Raw genomic sequence first — 17,167 nt, 5'->3', positions numbered from 1 at the left:
GCTGGCTCCTGCCAGCAGGCAGTGTGCAGGGTGCCCAACTGCAGGCACTGACAGTGATGCTCTGACATGCCAGGATCAGAGATGCAAGCCTGCGTGCCCCGAGGCAAAGCTGCCCTGAGGCATGAGTCTACACAGACCACGTGTCCTGGTCCTTCCAGCTTGGAGGTGGCTCCAGCTCCTTCTGCATAAGGGTATACACACACTGGATCCATGTGCCAGGTTGATTGTGAAAGTGTGCACAAGGCTGAAGATGTGTCCTGACAAGCCCCACAAGAAGGTTCGTGGCACAACAGGGCTGTGCTCCTGTGGGAACCTCTTTGTTGCTGACTGCAGACACTGTAGCCCTAGCCAGCCTGCTTGGTCAGAGCCTTTGGGTGCAGTCTTTTCATAAATAGGAAGAACGACTTCCTCTTTCATTCATGCTCGAAAGATTTCAACAGGACTCATCTCTCACGTTGTTAGACCCTGCCTGTCCAAGATCACTAAGTCTGCCCTATCACTGGAAAATTGCTCACTGTCATGGCTAAGTCAGAATTAATGTTCTGTGGCACTGGGAGTGGGGTTCAGTATGGGGTAAGTGTGGTGCTGACTGATAGCGTGTGGCTACATGCCTTGACCTACCATCCAGCCTATGAGAGTTACAGTTCCTAAGGCACAGTTGTTAATTTCCCATCTACTTCGGAGTATTGTCAAGAAATAAAATATGCAGGACTTAGACAAATCCTAAATCCATTAAATGCCTTTTGTACTGCATGAAAACGACACATAAATATTTCTTTCATGTAAAATATACCTGGTGTTTCATTGATTTCAAAGAGAAACGCACGTGAAACTTCAACTGCAGTAAAAAGTAAATAAAATTCTAACTGTTTACTGAAATCAAAAACCCAGAGTAATTATATAAGGGTAGAGCTGGTACAAAAAGTAGTCTTCATTAGAGAAAAAATGAGACAGATGTGAAGCATTATGCTAGTATTTCCTCAAGGGTAGCACTTAAGTAGTTCTTTACAGAAAGGAATTGCAAAAGGTTTGTATCAAAGTAACTTTAGCCTAAGTTATTTGTAAAAGAGAAGATAAACATCTCTTTTTGGTATTTAACAGATAAGTTTATCAGATATGATAAATATGGCAGAGAAGTAATGAGAGCCTTCAAAAGATGTCCATTGTCCCTGGGCCCTTCTTTGGAGAACATAATGTCCTGAGGGGACGCTGAAACAACAGTTGCCTGTATTAAGTGAAAAAGCAGATATGTTCAAATTACTGTATTAAATAAGGTACACAGATCACTGTAACGTACTTTGTGACCTGCATGTTTCAATGAGTACTGAAAATCTTCAGACTGATATCCAAAGGCTGGAGGGTTTCATGGTGCAGGAGGACAACCTTAAGGCACTTTCCAGTAACCCCCACAACCACTGCAGTGCTTTCCTGAGCAGGGATGCTCCTCAGCTGCATCCCGGTGGTTGACCTGATGGTCTTGCTGGCATGACTGTATACGTGGGCTTCCTTTACACTCAAGCTATGGTGGGAGCGGGAGGATGACTGCATATCCTCCTGGAGCTGCAGCCAAGTGTGGCTGGTGTCTCAGCCTTCTTCAGGAGAGCTGCAGGCATCAGTGCCCTTGCTTGGCACCTGGTCCTTAGCACAAAGTGAGGGGATGCAAGTGGCCCATGAGTGCAGCCGGTGATGGAGCTTCTGCCCAGGGAGCTGAGGTGAGCTGCCATCAGCTCTGGGGAGCTCAGGATGGCCCCACTGCATGGGAGGAGGGTGCAAAGGGCTGGCATCAAGCAGCATGGCCACCTGGGGCTGCAGGGTGCCCAAAGCTCTGTGCTCTCCCGATCTGGGTGCATGATGAAGTCTGCTGGTCCCTGGGCCAGCCAAACAGCACTGAGTGCTTGGCTCTGCATCCCTCTGCTCCTCAGGCAAGAAACTGAAGTTGTGCTGGGGTGGGGTGGTTCAGGGTCCAGCTTTCCATGAGTGAAACAAAGTGAAGTAAAATGTCTCTGTTGCTCCCAGCTGATGCTTTGAGCAACGGTTGTGAACAGGAAAAGCATGCTGCAGTGGCTGTGGTGGGCTGTGCAACCTCACCCAGGTCCAGCTGCTGCAAGTTGCCCAGGCACAAGAGGAGTCCTGTGCCAGAGCTGAAAGTGGGTCGAGAGCCAAGCACCACTGCCTCTAGACTTTGCAGTGTCCTGGCCACAGGCAGACAAGCTGCTGAGCCTGTGTGATGCCTGGCTGCTGCAGAGCTTTAGGGTCAACCAGAGGCTCGAATTCCTGCCTTGTGTTTCCTGGTCAGATCGGAAAATTGGCCTCCTCCAGTCCTCAGATCAATCAATCATTTTGCCCTGACCAAAGAGAGGAGACAATGTGGAGGGTGAAACAAATGAGCTCAGGACTTGCTAAATCACAAAATGCTAAGAAAATGGTGAGCTTTCTGTATTGCTCTCTGTATTGCTTTCTGTATTTCTTACTTGCTCTCAGTAAGAAAAAAGTCTTCATAGTGGCAACCTTTAACCTTAGCAGGATAAAGTATCAGCTAAAAATATTCTAGGAAAAAGAAAGTGGAAACATCTAACTACTAAGACACTCCAGCTGAGCCACTTTTAATTTACCATTTCTCACCGTGAACGTGCTTGGCTCTCCCTTCCTGCCAAGCCACAGTTCTCTGAGTGCAGCCCCAGCCCTGACCAGAGGCAGAACTGCTCGCAGGCACTTGCTGTCGCACAGCAGCTGGGACCCGGTCCCGGCATCCCCTCCCTATCAACTTGGCAACTGGGGTGTGTTCATCGGCATTCTGTAGGAAGGCAGGATTTATGTGTGCTTTGCAGTTATCTAGAAAAATACAACCCACGGTGAGGCTCTAAACTGGCTGAGAGCCAATGGTCAGAAAGTGAAGATGAGGATGTTGAATGAGAGAAACGACCTGTATAGCTGTGGATTTTACCGAATACAAATGCTGCCAGGAATGTATGGAAGTTGGCAATAACTAAAATTATATTTTTTATGTTTTTTGGAACCCAGTTAGAATTTCACAAACATGGTTCCTGCATATCTTCCACTTTTCTAATGTACACTAGCCATAAAAATGACTGTTATTTAAAGAACAGTCAACTGAATGAGCTGATTTAACTGAAGATGCATTTTGTAAGTTGATTTCAAAGCTGTTTCAAAGTCCCAATTGAATTTTGCCCTGAGTTAATACGGAACTGTCTCAGGAATATTAAATTATTCTCACTGAGAGTAACTTCAAATTAAAATCACGACCTGATCTACGTATGTCTGTGTTAGACTTTATGCCAATCGAACAGTTATAGTCTAAGAACCATTGATTGGTATAACTTGTGGCAAAAAGCTGTGATCTGTCTGGCTGTGGGCAAGAGACGTTTCAGTTTGATCTAATGAAGTCTGACAATTTCTGCAGATGAAACCGGGATACCAAAGAAAAGCTGCTGTAGAGCTCCATAGCAGCAGCCTCTCACACAGGTGGTATCCCAACATATTTTTGTCCCAGATAATTCCAGCTCTTCCCAGGTATGTTGTGTTGATTTGTTTTTGATACTGTCCTGTGACATCCAAGTGTTTTAACTGGCAAAGGGAGACAATGTACCTTACTTCAGTCTGATTTCACATGTTGCCCTGAAAAGCATTCTCAGAAGTAAAAGAGAAGCCTTGTGCTCCAAAAGCACCTATCTATATGCAATAATCAAATTATATTTTTTTAATTTTTAATGAAAAAAAAATCATTTTATACATGTAATGCAGATGTGTAAAAACTGCTAGAATATACATACCAATACATGATTTTGTTTTTAAGCACAGAATCCTATTAGACTTAAAAATATAAAATCTCTGAATTTTTTTTTACATTCTTCTCTAAGCACAGTGAAGGGGATGGTTAGGTTCACTGTCACACTGTGTTGGTCATGTTTCTCAAATTATTTTCTAAAAAGAGGTGTCACTGTTTGGCCAGCTGAAGTAATCCGATTGGCAGGAGGGAAACTTTGTTCAACAGGCAGAATTTTAAAAACACTGTGGTTCTTTGTTTAACAGCCAGATTCTACACAAATTAGCTCCAGCTCTTAAATAATTTTTCTCCGCACCCTATGCATCACCCTGTCGTGGTTGGTGTTGCTGCCCCTCACTGCACCCCAGCTCTGGCGGTCTGAGATGGGTGAGAACATGGGCTAGCTGGCCGGCACAGTGGCTCCGCTGCTGCTCAGGGATGCTGCTTAACCTTTCTCTAATTTTTCCAGAGTGCTCTTTGCTTTTGCACTCCTCAGGTTCCAGGCTGTGCATTTTGTATCATCAACAGACTTGGAGCTTTTTTCCAGATACAATTTTTCTTTTCTCCTTGCCTATGCTCCTCCTTATACCTTTTCTGCTTTGAGAAAAGTATCACTATTGGTTACCAGGCCCATCTTTAGTTGGGAATGTCACTTAAATCTGTATTATTAGAAACCATGCAAAGTTTGCTCCAAAGCATGCCCTGCAGGGGCAGGTGTGAAACTACTGATTGCAGCTGGCAAGGCAGGCATCTCTGGGGCATGCCCATCAGGTGCTGGCATGGGCTGCCCAGGGAAGTGGCAGAGTGCCCATCCCTGAAGGTATTTAAGAGACGTGCAGACATGGCACTAAGGGACATGGCTTAGTGATGGGACTCGGTAGGTCAGGTTGGTGGTGGTGGTTGGACTTGGTGACCTTGAAGATCTTTTTCCAACCTAGATGATTCTGTGATTGTATTCTGTGATTCTATGGTTTTCCCTCCCCAGTGCCCTGCAGCTTTCCTTTCCTGCAGCGCATCCCCAACAGCAATATCTGGGAAGACAAAAGGTGGTGAGGGAAGATAATGCACACAACACCATTCCATGCAGATCGCTGCACTGGCTGTGAGGGGAGACAGCTCAAGGCTGTTCTCACAACTGTTTATCCTCTGAATTCACCTCTATTTCTTACTCTCCCAACCCCAGTGGAAAGCAGATAGAAATCAGGACAAACAGAAGGAAATCTGGGCAGGAACTCCTGGCACTCCAAGGTGCTCTCAAGGATGTCAGGGGAGAACGACATGTGCTGTGCCACCACATTCAAGTTCCCAAATGAGGGAAGCTTGGAGGAAATGAAAATCGTGCCTCTCAGATCAGGTTCCTTCTGAGGAAAATTGGAGGAAGTAGGGGAATGGTCAGGACCGAGCCAAGGCAGAGGTGGTCCAGCAGCAATGTGCAGAGCCAGAGTGAAGCAGCCCTTGTCCTGCTGCAGTCTCCAGTCCTTCCCCAGGTGTGCCTGGGCCCTGTTGTCATTTCAGAGTGGGGGCAAAAAGTTAGGCTCAGTCCCACCAGAAAAAAACGCACCTTGAGGAGCTGTGCAATGCGCTGGAAGATTGGTCCCAGTTTTTTGTTGTTGTTCATCAGATTGAATGAATAACACAAACCAAAACTCCTGAAGGTTACAGTAATGGAAAATAACAATTAATATTGTTGTTCAGCCAATGTTTTACATCACGTAGAGATCAGATGTTTAGCAATAACACTGATTTACAATGACAAATATATGACTGTCCTAATTACCTAGTGCCAGGTTTTACCACCCTTTTTACTCAGCGAGTGGTTTTCCTGGCTGGATGTGGTCCTACTTACTGTGATCAAGGCAGGGACTTGGCTGATGGAAAATGAAGGTGTGCAGCAAGTATTTCTCTTATCTCAGTCTGGCAACAGTGCTATTAGGATTTGCATCTGTCATCCACTAATCTTTTGCTTGCTTTTTCAAATGTACCTTCACAGTCTTAAATAAGTGCAGCTGCCACTGAAACTCTAGGAAAAACTGCATTACAAATGTTACCTTCTTTTCTGCTGCCATTTGATTTATCATTGGCTTTCCATTTCAGATCTGCTGTTTCTGTTTGTAGCCTTTATTGTAGGAAAACCCACACATGAAGAAAGGAAGAAAGAAGTAAATGGAAAACAAACCAGAGTCATGTCCATTAAATTATCCTGGGGAAATGCTGGCCTGCCTTCTTCAACTATTCAGACCTGCTGCAGAATATGCAAGGTAAAAATAGCAAGCAGAGTACTAAAACAAAGAGGGAATAAAGATTAACACAGAGGACCTGGTGGCCTAAATATAGACAATTCTGCCCTTCTCCAGTGACTTACAGTAACAGAGGAATTATACAGCCAGCATAATTTGGCCAATACCCAAAGTATAACACAGAGATCTGACAGCAACTAGAAAGTGTGGCATTCTATTTGGCACAGCTGTCATGTTGTACTAAGCCCGTTGCTTCCCTTTAATCCTAACTAATGCTCTCTCTTTCCACTCAGGCAGGTTCTCTGGTGAGCAGTAATTCTGGGGTCTGGTAGTGCTCTCCCTCAAGAGCTGTCAGTCTTCAGGCAGCCTGTTACTTTGTGCTCCTTCCACACAGGAGCAGACAAACTCATGAATGAAACATTACCTATACTAAAGAGAACTCCTGTCATCCACCTCAGCAGAAGAAACTGACTTACCATTCATTGAAGACATCTGCACTTATACAGGGAATGCATGCTCACATGACGGTGCCAAGCCAAGGCTGCCATTGGAGAAGAGGGACAGAAAAGGGAAAGGAAAAGGGGGTGGAGGAGAAGGAGGAGGAGAGGAGAAGGATGAGAAGGAAAAGAGGAAGAGGTGAGGGAGATGTTCCCCTGCTACATACAGATGCTGCACTGCCTGCCAAAACAGCCCAGCCTGTGGGTTGCCCTGAGAGTGCCTGCTTAGCCATCCTTGGAGGAACTGCCACCTGACCTCCTCCAGCTGGGCTCCGTTTTAACCCTAAACCTAAAAAACTTTTGCAGTCTGAAAATACTGTTTTTTTTTTTTTTTTTTTAATTATTATTATTATAGATATGATATTACTCAAAATAGACCTATAGACCTGCATGTGCAAGTTTTAAATGTTTCATTTCAAACACAAGTACACCATAAATGCAGTTGGAGTGGATCTTGTCTTGCACCAAGAAATCAAAGCAGGCATGAAGGAATAGAGTACATTGTGCTGAACAGTGTATGACTGTTCCATGGGGCAAGATGGATTGACCATATGTCCATATGACCATATGGATTGACCATAATCCACGACTATGCAAATTCTGTGTCTACGAAAGTTATCTAATTAAGTCAAGTTCCTGAAACATCTCAAATGGGAATTTGCACAAATTCTCTCTGAACTGATGCTCACTGCTGCTACTGGCACGTGTCCAGGAGCCACTTGGCTGCACATGTAGCTGAGCCACCCAAGGCAGCTGCGGTGCAGCAGGAGCTGGAAGGGGCACAGCACCAACATGCCACCAGTTCCTGGTGTCTGTGTTTGCTGTGGAGACACCTAAGGAAGGCCTTTTCTCAGAAGAACCGTGCCTTACAGGGTGTGCAGCAGGGTCTGTCTCCACTTCAGCTGTCAGCCAAACAGATGAGTAACAAACCTCCAAAATCAGAGTTTTTCAGCTCAAGAGTGGCAGAAGAAGGTCAAGCTGGCAGCACTACTCAGCTATGTGTGGATCTCTCTGTGTAAATCAACCCTGATGGCTGAGAAATTGAAGTTGGTAGATGTAGCTAAGCCTTTTAAAAGGCATCAGAGGTAATCCATTGATCTATTTACTAAGATACTGCCAAGCTTCCAAGCCTTTTTTTTCTTTTTTTTTTCTTTCTTTTTTTTTTTCCTTTTTTTTTTTTTTCTTTTCGTTTTTTTTTTTCTTTTCTTTTATTATTATTATTTTTTTATTACTAGACAACCTCTTGAGAGCTGTGTATGTGTAATTATTGATTCTGTTCTGTTCTTTTATGGTCTGAAAAATGTTGGGAATAGTGAATACTGTCCAGAAGATTGGAAACAGTTTTGAGGTCTGGCGCCTCTACTGGAAATCTTTGAAATAGTTTGCAAGAATATGGTTAAAGCAACACAGTCAGCCTTGAGTAATTTAGTTGTCTCCCCCGAGGAACCAATAATGACAACTGTTGGAGACACTTCTGGGTTGCACAGACCTCTGACACGTTATGTCCTTATGTCTTCAAAAGTATCTAGTACTGAGGACAGTCTGTGTTCTCCAGAAAACCTTGATGCTGAGAAGCCACTTTCATTATCTTGATTTGGGCAACATTACCCCAGTTGTCCCAGCAGAGGTGCAGATCCTTGTGCAATAAGGACAATTTGCAAAAGTTACTTTCTGTGGAAGCTCTAGAAATAATCAGCAGATCTTAGTAACCCCAGGCCACAGGCAGGAGGAAGAAGGAACAACACACTGCTACAGAATCACAGAATGCTTTGGGTTGGAAGGGACTTAAAAACAACTATACTTTGTCTTGATTTGTTCTCATTTAGTGCATGTCCCAGAAGGATATCCTTGAGCTTTTTCCAGTCATCTTGCCTCTGACAGCTGCTCCAAAAGCAACAAATGTCTAGCAAGCATCCAAGTGCCCTGCAAACCAATGAACCTTACCTTCAACTTGAATCTGGAGCAACTGTAGTGAATAAATAACTTTTTCTGCATTTGATCTTGTATGTGGTAGGTGACTGCTTCGTCCAATACTTCTAGTATGATGCCTTAAAGACTTGAAACCTAGGAAGAGCTGTGATATCTTGCTAAAAATTCAGATGACCATGAAGAGCCTTTGTTCAGTACTTAGCCACTTAAGTACATAGACAGCATTAATCATCTGATGTACACAGAAAACCATGTGAAGCTTCAGAGGAGAGCTGTAGATGTTCCTTGTTTTTCAGGGGTCACTTGGAAACAGTGCATGGAAGTTGGGATTATGTGACCATTCCAAGGCTTTGACACGTCAGTTCATTTAAATCCATGTTTTAATTTCCTATTTATTATCACATAGGTTATTGGTTTGTTAGAGACACAAATTTGTAATGCCTGGAAGGAAAAGCTGCAGTGTCAACTCACCTTAGACTTTGGAGAAATCTCACAGAAGTCAATCACAGATCTCCAGGTTTAGAAGTCCTGCTGTTTGTTTGTCTACTTGGTGTGCATGTCTGTCTGTGTTTAGAGACATGTTTTTGCTTGTTTGTTTGTTTGTTTTCCCAAAAGCTTGGAAGTGGCTGAGAATTATAAGAATCTACTGAAATGTGTATTTGAAAATCTCATCCATTCTCAGGGCGACAGTAAACTATACCAATTTTGTAAAAACAGAGAAATTTTGAAGGTGTGAGCCTTTGATGCTCAGCCCCAAAGCACTGCCATGTGGCCAGGCATTCTCATCCACAGGCTGGGATTTCTCAAGAGATGCCAGCCCCGTTGTTTGTACAATTACAGACTTCTGCAAAGCTACCTCATTTTTTCCCCAATTTCAGTGCGTTTTCATTTAACAAAGAAAGTAGCTGGAAAATTACCCAGAAATATCTGACCTTTGGAAAGACCTCTAAGGCACAGTACAATTACCTGATGTTCACTGAACTGGTTCATGTGGTTCCCACTCTGAGTGACTTTCTAGGTTCACCCAAGTGTGAAGAAGGATCTGGTTATATGGAGGAGGGCAAAGGAGAGAATAAACTTCATGAAAGAGCAAGAAATCCACCACGGAATTTTACAACTTATGTTTGCTTCAAGGGAAAGAAAGGGCAAATAAAGGTACCCAAGTCAAAGTAGCTTTTTGGATTTGAACTTCAAAAGAAAGTAACAGAAGAAAGATCTGAGGTATCAGTAACTTTTAGTATAAACTGTTTCATTGCATTAGGTAGGCATTGCAGACTACATCAAACTTAGCTTTTTTAGCCACATGACAAATTATTATTATTATTTTTTTATTTTTATTTTTTCCCAAGTATGATAAAAATAGAACAAAAATGTAATTTTTCCCCTTGAGTTTTTCTTTCCTTCTGCCTTTGCTTTCACTGCACACGGGAAATAACTTGGCTATCCCATCACCTGTGTTCACTCCAGGGGCTTGCCGTGGTGTTTCTGCAGCCCTTTCTATTGTATGTTCCTTGACACTGGAACAAAGTATGTGAGTTATCTGGGGCTGCAATCTCTATTAGGCTTTAGGGAAAATACCTTTCTAAGGAAATAAATTTCATGGTTGGCACAAATGTGCCTCTGCTATGCATTTTTTTTTTTTTCTTCAGTGGAAGGTACAAGCAGGTGTACATAAAAGTATGACTTTGATAGCTTCGTACTGGCAGAGACACAAAGTGGTGTTTTTGCCTGCTGCCCCCTCTGCTCTGAACTGCCAGCTGCACTAGAGGGGAATGCGGGGAGACGGACCTTCATGCTTTGTGAGAACAGTAATATCTGAAAACTTGAAAACTGCTTAAAACTAGGGAGATGGATTTCTGTCTTTGATGAGAGGGAGCACAGTATGCAAAAGGAAGTACATTTGCACAAAATAAAATTATTTTAAATACTTTTGGAATAGAAGCACTTCCACAAATAAAAGCAAGTAGTCAGTGCCCCTTCTGCCTGTGTTATTGAGCAAAAGGAACAAATTCTACAAGACTGGCTAGAAACAGAAGAACATTATCATGGAACTGTAGCAATGAAGCAGTTTCTAAATATTTGGTGCAATAAGAAAAGAAATTTCAGAATTTACATTTGAGATAGTAGCTTCTAAGTGGAAACTCTAAATCTACACAGAGATAAATAAAAAAATTTTGATTACTCCAGTCTTTTAATCTCGCTGTATAAAATAGCAGTAACCTCCTGAGTCCATGGAGAATCATAGTCTGTTCTGCCTGAGAAGTCTTTTGATGACAGAAAGCTTCACGGGGCAAAAAGATTTGATTGTTCCCACTGTGGTCTACAGCATGCATCTGGTTTATGACTGGTCCTTTCCTCTAGGGAATTAAACCACTATTTCCTAATGGTGAGTGCTCCCATACTCCAAGGCATGGCATCAACACCTGGAATTGCAGACAGGTGCCTAAACCTGAAATCAAAAACTAAGGTGCCCGTGAGCCTTGTAGTTGCCAGCACAGCTGTGGGGCGCATACCACGGAGCCCAGCCCCAGCCCCACTGGGACCTACGACCTTGGCCTCCTGAGGAAGCTTTCCTGGTCCTTGCAGGTGTGGGATGTGCTTTCAGCTGCCATCCCAGCAGTCATGGCACTTGTCTGTGGCACAGGAAACTGCAGGACCACATTTCTGCTCTGGCTGGGGGTGTGAGGGCTTCAAGCAGGGCTGGCCTGCCAGTCCCTCAGCAGGAGGGTAGTGCTGCGCCTGCTGGCTCTGCTTTGCACAGGATACCAAGCCTTGCGTGGGGCCAGATGCTAGAACCCAGCTAGTGGGGCTGTTGGTGGATTTGGTTGTGAAGCCAGTACTGGTGTTGCTCCAAGCACGGCTGTGGCACCCAGCATGAGGTGAGCAACTTCCACCAGAGGCTGCGTGCTTCACCTCAGGATCCAGGCACTACCCTAGTGAGCAGGATGGGGCTGAGGCCTTATCTAACCTCAGTTAGATTCCTGCTCTTGGTGGGAGCTCTGCCTAAGCAGTGGGTTACTCAGTGACAGAGGCTCTGTGCAGGCTGGGGCACCCACCTCCAGGAGGCAGCTTGTGACTATGAATGGCACCTCCACGGGAAGAGGGACAGTGGTGGTAGGCAGGCAGTGACCTGGCTCACCATGGAGTGGTGTGTCCCAAAGTATGGACAGATTGCACTGTTCTTGTTGACATGTTATGGGACTGTTCCCCTTACCAATACGTGGGGTCAACATGCCGAGTTCAAATTTGGATCCTAAGTGTTAGTGTCAAGTTTCCACAGAATTTTGTCTTTGGATCTGCTGTTTTTCCACACAAGCTCATGGAGTGGGAATAAAACTGTCCTTTGGGACAAAAGCAGAACATCTTAAAAATAGGTGCTCACATAAACTCTGAAGGCTAAGGTGCTCTAAAAGCAGTAGTCTTTCATCAGTGTTTGTTTTCAAGCTCAGGAACAACTCTGAGTGAGACTCACTTCAGTTCAGGGATACAGAAAGGAAAATCATATGTTAGAAGTAAAAGAAAAACCCTGAATAAGATTTTTCAGAAAGTCATTTCTTAACCTAGGTAAGATTTTCAGATCAAAGTGAATGGTTATTCAGGAAAACACTGAAGCATGTGGTTAGAACACCAGCTCCCAGACTTTCTCTGGCAGCAGCCATGCTGGAAGACCAGTTTAGTCTAAGCTCATAGCAGCATAAACAGGGAAGAGGTGGAATTCATCAGGCCAGTGCCTCCTCTTTTTGGAGGCTGAGCAATGCGCACAGGTCCATGCTCCTGAATTCACACCAGTTCTGTCATTTTGTCTGCCTGATACTTAAGCCTATGCACTTATCCTGGTCTATACAAAGTTCACCAAGGTCTGGCAAGCCTACAGCAGTTACTTATGGGCCACAGATGGATGCTTCAACTTACTGGAGAGATTTGTGGAAGTTTTCTGTCTTCCTGTAATGCATACTGTTTGTTAACAGCTGATTCGGGAAAGGAGCTGACATAAGGGCATCAAGGAGTATGGTTTTACAGACATGCACTCCCTGCATTTCTGACTAAAAGAGTATGTGCTGAGTAGTTAAACTACGACAGAAAGACTGAAATATTTGAGAGGTTTATACCGGATCCTGCTTTTAACTATCTGTAGCCCTGTTTGGAGAAGGGTTGTAGTTAGTACATGCTTTTAGCTTGAATTTGCACTTCTTCAGTCTGGAAGGAAGAATGGAAGAAACGTTCTGGGCACAAATTCCATGTACATCTCACACCATCTGCTAATAACATGTGTGAGCCACTCTGCTGCCAGAAACGGAGGAACAAAGACAACATCATTATGGAGAAAATTACACTGCTCCAAAAAATGAGACTCATGCTACAGATAACTTGATAGCTCCCTGCCTGTTGGGGCCAAGTCCTGTTCACCTGATGCTTGCATAAAGCCTGGATAATGTCACTGAAACCAGTTAGGGACCTTACAGAGGCAACGCTGTACCTGCTGAGCCTAATGAGCAAGTAAGTTTTATAACCAATTTAGTATGATGGCCTTGTTGGAATCCCAGAAATGAAATCTGTGTGTGTGTCGAGGTGTGTGTGTGGGGAGGGGTAAGCCTTAATAGTGTGATACACCTCAGTCTTTACCACTGCAACAAGGGTGATGGGACCGAGACACCCTGTTCTCAAAGTGCAAACCCCTGGCAGGCAGTGTGTGGCTGGGTCCCTCCTCCTGCTCAGGAGCAGGGAGACAGGTGAAATCCCCAGGGGGTGAACCTGAAAACCAAGGCTTACAAATGTGACTTTTGAGCTGTAACCCAATCTCTCTCCTTACCATGTGTCTGGCATGGTAAAATAAAAAATAAAAAAATAAAAAAATATATATAAAAAAAATTTTGCTCAGAACAGCACTTCAAGGCCCTCTGTTGTGTGCTGGTTTACAATGGCTGGGTAACAAACGGTACTGGTTATGAGGAAGAAAATAATGAAACATAAATTTGTAAGTCAGGCTAAACATGTAAGTAACATGGAAAAAATATATACAAATGACTGCAGATTTTTTTGTTTCTTCCTTTCTTTGCTACAGGCTTTTAGAAAAGACCCTGGTCCACAATCATCTCTCTGTGAGTAGCGCTCTCTATAACTGCCTGCAGTCAGCTGAGCTCCATCCTCCTCCAGGATCCAGACTGTGACATTTCAGAAAAATGTTATTAGTAGATCTCAGAGGTGTTTAAGTTTCAATGCGGAGCTGGTACAAGCACTACCTGATTGCTCTGAAAGCCTTCTCAAAGGCAGAACAAAGAGGGAAATTTATGTCTTAGCAGACTGGAGTGTGTATTTTCACCATTACTGATGGAGCAGGAAGAGGCATGAAATAAGAGGGTTTCTGAGGTCCCCCTTTCTGCTTGGAAAGCTTCCTTTATTTTTAAGTGGTATATGTAATGCTGGAAACTGGCACCAAGTTTCCCGTTTAATGTTACATTATGAAGTAGTTGATAACATTTTTAGGAAGGGAGGGAGAGCTGTTTATAAGTAGCCTTTGCTTCTTTCAGGTTTCTTATTTCCTTGTTCGTAAATTAGAGCAATTGTATTTGTGACAGTACCGGATGAATGCAAGCACAAAGCTAGCTGGAACAATGCAGTTACTGCAGGCATCCACTGTGATCTGACACGCTGGCACGGAATTCTGGGCGGGCCAGGCAGATTACGTACGTGCAGAGAATGCAATGTTTCTACCAAAGATATGCAATCTCCTGGTTCTTGCATCACTCTGAAACCTGCCACATTTCCACAGATCTCACAGGCATCTGGGGACAGGTTTTTATTTCCTTATTCACAGGTAATAGCTCAGCTTCATTGTCACAGTAGCTTTCATGGCTACAGTTTTGTGAGTAAATGTAAGGATCTGTCTCTTAGATAAATGCATGACTGACTCTTACGCAGCAATGCAGACCTCAGCATGTGTGCTGAGATGCAATAAAAAATCATGCAACCTCCTCACCAAGTGCCAGCCTGGTTCTGTGGAAGAAACCCATGTGGGAGCATAGCTGTGAATGCAGCACTCCTTGGGTGTCCTCTTTCCCCCACATGCTGCAGCAGATGGCTCAGATGCACGGGCTCCTTCCCATTGCCCTGGCCAAACACGACGTCCTGTGCTTGCAGGCACCACCAGAAGGTTGTGTCTGTGTGGCCCAGATGGACTGAATTACATGGATGTGTAATCTTCCCAGTGGGAATGATGGTGCAGCATCCTTAGAAGTTTGATAGTCAGAATGTAAGGAAAGTTCTTATATGTGTTGTTACATATGTTGATGAATCACGCATTCCCTCTGTACCAACACAAACTTTTCTGGCTGAAATTTTCTCTGTGAAAGATACAAAGTCAGCATTCCCAAATAGTGGCATGTTCTTGTCATCAAAACAAAGTGGTCTGATGACAGGAAAGCACCAAGCAAATCCCCCAGAGCTGAGGCTGTTTTTATTCTTAATTCAAAGCAAGCAGTTTTCCTTGGAGAGGTGAATCTGTATCCACTTGCGATCCTCTCAGTGCTGAGGAGCTGTCTTTGGCATTAATAGGCATCTAATAAGCATTAAATATGACATTGACAGAAAGATGAAGAAGTGTCCCCCAACCCTTCATTCTCTCACACAGGCCTGCCTGGCAGCAAAGGACAAGCCAGGCAGGCGGAGGGCGGCCAGCATGATGCACAAGGAGCCAGGTAAGCATGGAGGCAGGAGCAGCAGCCACTGCAGACAGCATCTGGGAGGCCCATGTTAACATCAAGGAGCAAGCAAGGAAGGCAAGAAACAGCACAATGGAGGACAAAGGTGAAGCAGAGGGTAAGGAGGAGAGGCAGAAGGAGCACTGTAGTCTTGGGGTGAGGAGAGGTGCCAAGAAAGGGAAGATGGTCATCAGATATATGAAAATTGTCCTCTCTGTTGATGCATTCCAGACTTTTAAGCTTCAGCACTCATTTGCACCAAGGCTTTCCCCTTCATCCTCTCTATGAAGCTGCACCTAGTCCTCCTCCTGAGCACACTTACCAGAGCTAACAGGACCTGTTGTGCCACCAGCTAAATGCACATCCATCCATGAGCCAGACTTTTTTTAGCCTCTCCACAATGCAGTCAATAAGTAAGGGAGGCTAAGGGATATTAGCAACTGTCAAACTGCCCAGTAAATCTACTAGTTTCAGAACTAATAGAACTGCAAACTATACTAGGGCATGTAGCTCTTCAAAAGTAAATATTCATTTACAGCAGGATCATAAAAATCTTTGGGGAACTCAAGAGCAATGTTGCCTATGGCTTTTCACCCTTTCTATCTCCAGGAGCTGTTGCTCAATGAGGGAGTATGTGGTGGTTTGTGTGAACTGAGGGGTAGCTGTGAGCAGCTACTTAAATAGCCCTGATTATATTTGGAGAAGGCTGTTCCCTGAAAGTGGCTAGGATCTGCGAATAAACATGTTGCCGCAGGTAACCGCCTGATCTGTGCATATGGGCCTAAAAAAAGCCAGTTTACTAAGTTTAAATACCTCAAAATAAAGCTGAGCAGACACCAGACGCCAATAACTGTGCCTGCTCCAACACTTAACTTAGTGCAAGATATAAAAAGCAGCATTGTACAGGGGCTTTGTAGTGGCAGAGCATGTGGCTGGGGTTCCTGTGGCATTGCAGACTGACCACATAACATTCAGTCAGTCCATAAGGTACTCCTGGGGAGACTGGTGGGCTTTAAAAATAGGCATTAAATACCACATTGACAGAAAGATGAAAAAGTGGTGAGGGCCCGTGGAGAGGGATGGAGAAATCCAGTGGCTTATGTTATTTAATGTTTTTGCAAATACAGGGAATGTCTGCTTGGCAGCTCATACTTGCAGGAGCATGGTCCTGCTCCGTGTGCTGGGTGAGCACATGGAGGGATGGCACCATCCTGCTCCCCCCCAGACCCAGGCTGGCTGCTCAGCCCTAAGGGGTCATGCAGTAGGGTAGAGAGGCTGCAAGAGGCATGGGGCACCCAAAATGTGCTTTCTCTCTCTGGTCAGGGTCTCTTGCCACCTGAGGCACCTACCAGGAACCGGCTGAGCCATGTGCTCCCCTCCGTGAGCTCTGGCAGAACCCGGAGGGCCAGCCCCACAGATGCCCAGGCCTTACTTGCTGCTGATGGGCAAGGAGGGGGTGAGTGGGCTTAGCCCTTACATTTCAGTTTACACACTGTGCCTTTTGCGCTAGGCTGCTGAAGTTTTTGAAACAGCCCGTGACAGAGGGAACAACACTGAAGCTGTTCAGCATCTGTGAGAGTTGAAAAGTTCACAGTGACAGCTGAGATAAAGCCACCCAGGCTCCACACCCTGCCCTGCCCACACCCCCAGCCTCACCGTGCTAACGCCCCACAGCCTTGCCCTGCCACTGAGTGTGTATGGCTTGAGCCTGACTTAAAATTAAAATCTCAGTGTAAAGTCAGTACATAATTATTGCTTATTATGACAGGGAAGTAGAGAAGGCCTAGAACTATGCCTTATGCTTTTCTGAATTAACCTTGTGGGCTTTTTAAACATGCAGACAAATTTCTGAATATTGGTGGCAGTCATCACCCTGTGCTGCCCTCCCATCTGCGCAGAACAAGGATCACCCCCAAGGTCCCTGTGCTCAGTGAGGGCCAGCAGAGCTCCCAGTGCTCTCTGGGCTGCCCAGTACAGCACAGGTTTGCCCATGTGCAGCGGCTGCTGTTTGGCACCGACAGC

The 17,167-nt window shown here is 44.7% G+C and overlaps 2 long non-coding RNA genes across 5 annotated transcripts in view; both read left to right on the top strand.

The window, feature by feature from the left end:
* The window catches only part of LOC118171211, a 44,933-nt gene extending 37,951 nt beyond the window's left edge, over window positions 1-6,982 (top strand). For all 4 annotated transcript variants that reach the window (XR_004753105.1, XR_004753107.1, XR_004753106.1 and 1 more), the window contains 2 exons: window positions 5,879-6,042; window positions 6,315-6,982. This is a non-coding gene — a long non-coding RNA (uncharacterized LOC118171211). The remainder of the gene's footprint in view (window positions 1-5,878; window positions 6,043-6,314) is intronic.
* A 1,362-nt stretch (window positions 6,983-8,344) lies between these two features.
* LOC118171212 lies at window positions 8,345-16,559 on the top strand. The gene is made up of 3 exons (XR_004753109.1): window positions 8,345-12,944; window positions 13,510-13,546; window positions 15,076-16,559. It is a non-coding gene; the product is annotated as an uncharacterized LOC118171212 (long non-coding RNA).
* The last annotated feature ends 608 nt before the right edge of the window (window positions 16,560-17,167 follow it).

This window comes from Oxyura jamaicensis, chromosome 9 (assembly GCF_011077185.1).
Source record: "Oxyura jamaicensis isolate SHBP4307 breed ruddy duck chromosome 9, BPBGC_Ojam_1.0, whole genome shotgun sequence".
NCBI classification, from domain to species: Eukaryota; Metazoa; Chordata; class Aves; order Anseriformes; family Anatidae; genus Oxyura; species Oxyura jamaicensis.
This window is presented reverse-complemented; position numbering and strand designations above follow the sequence as displayed.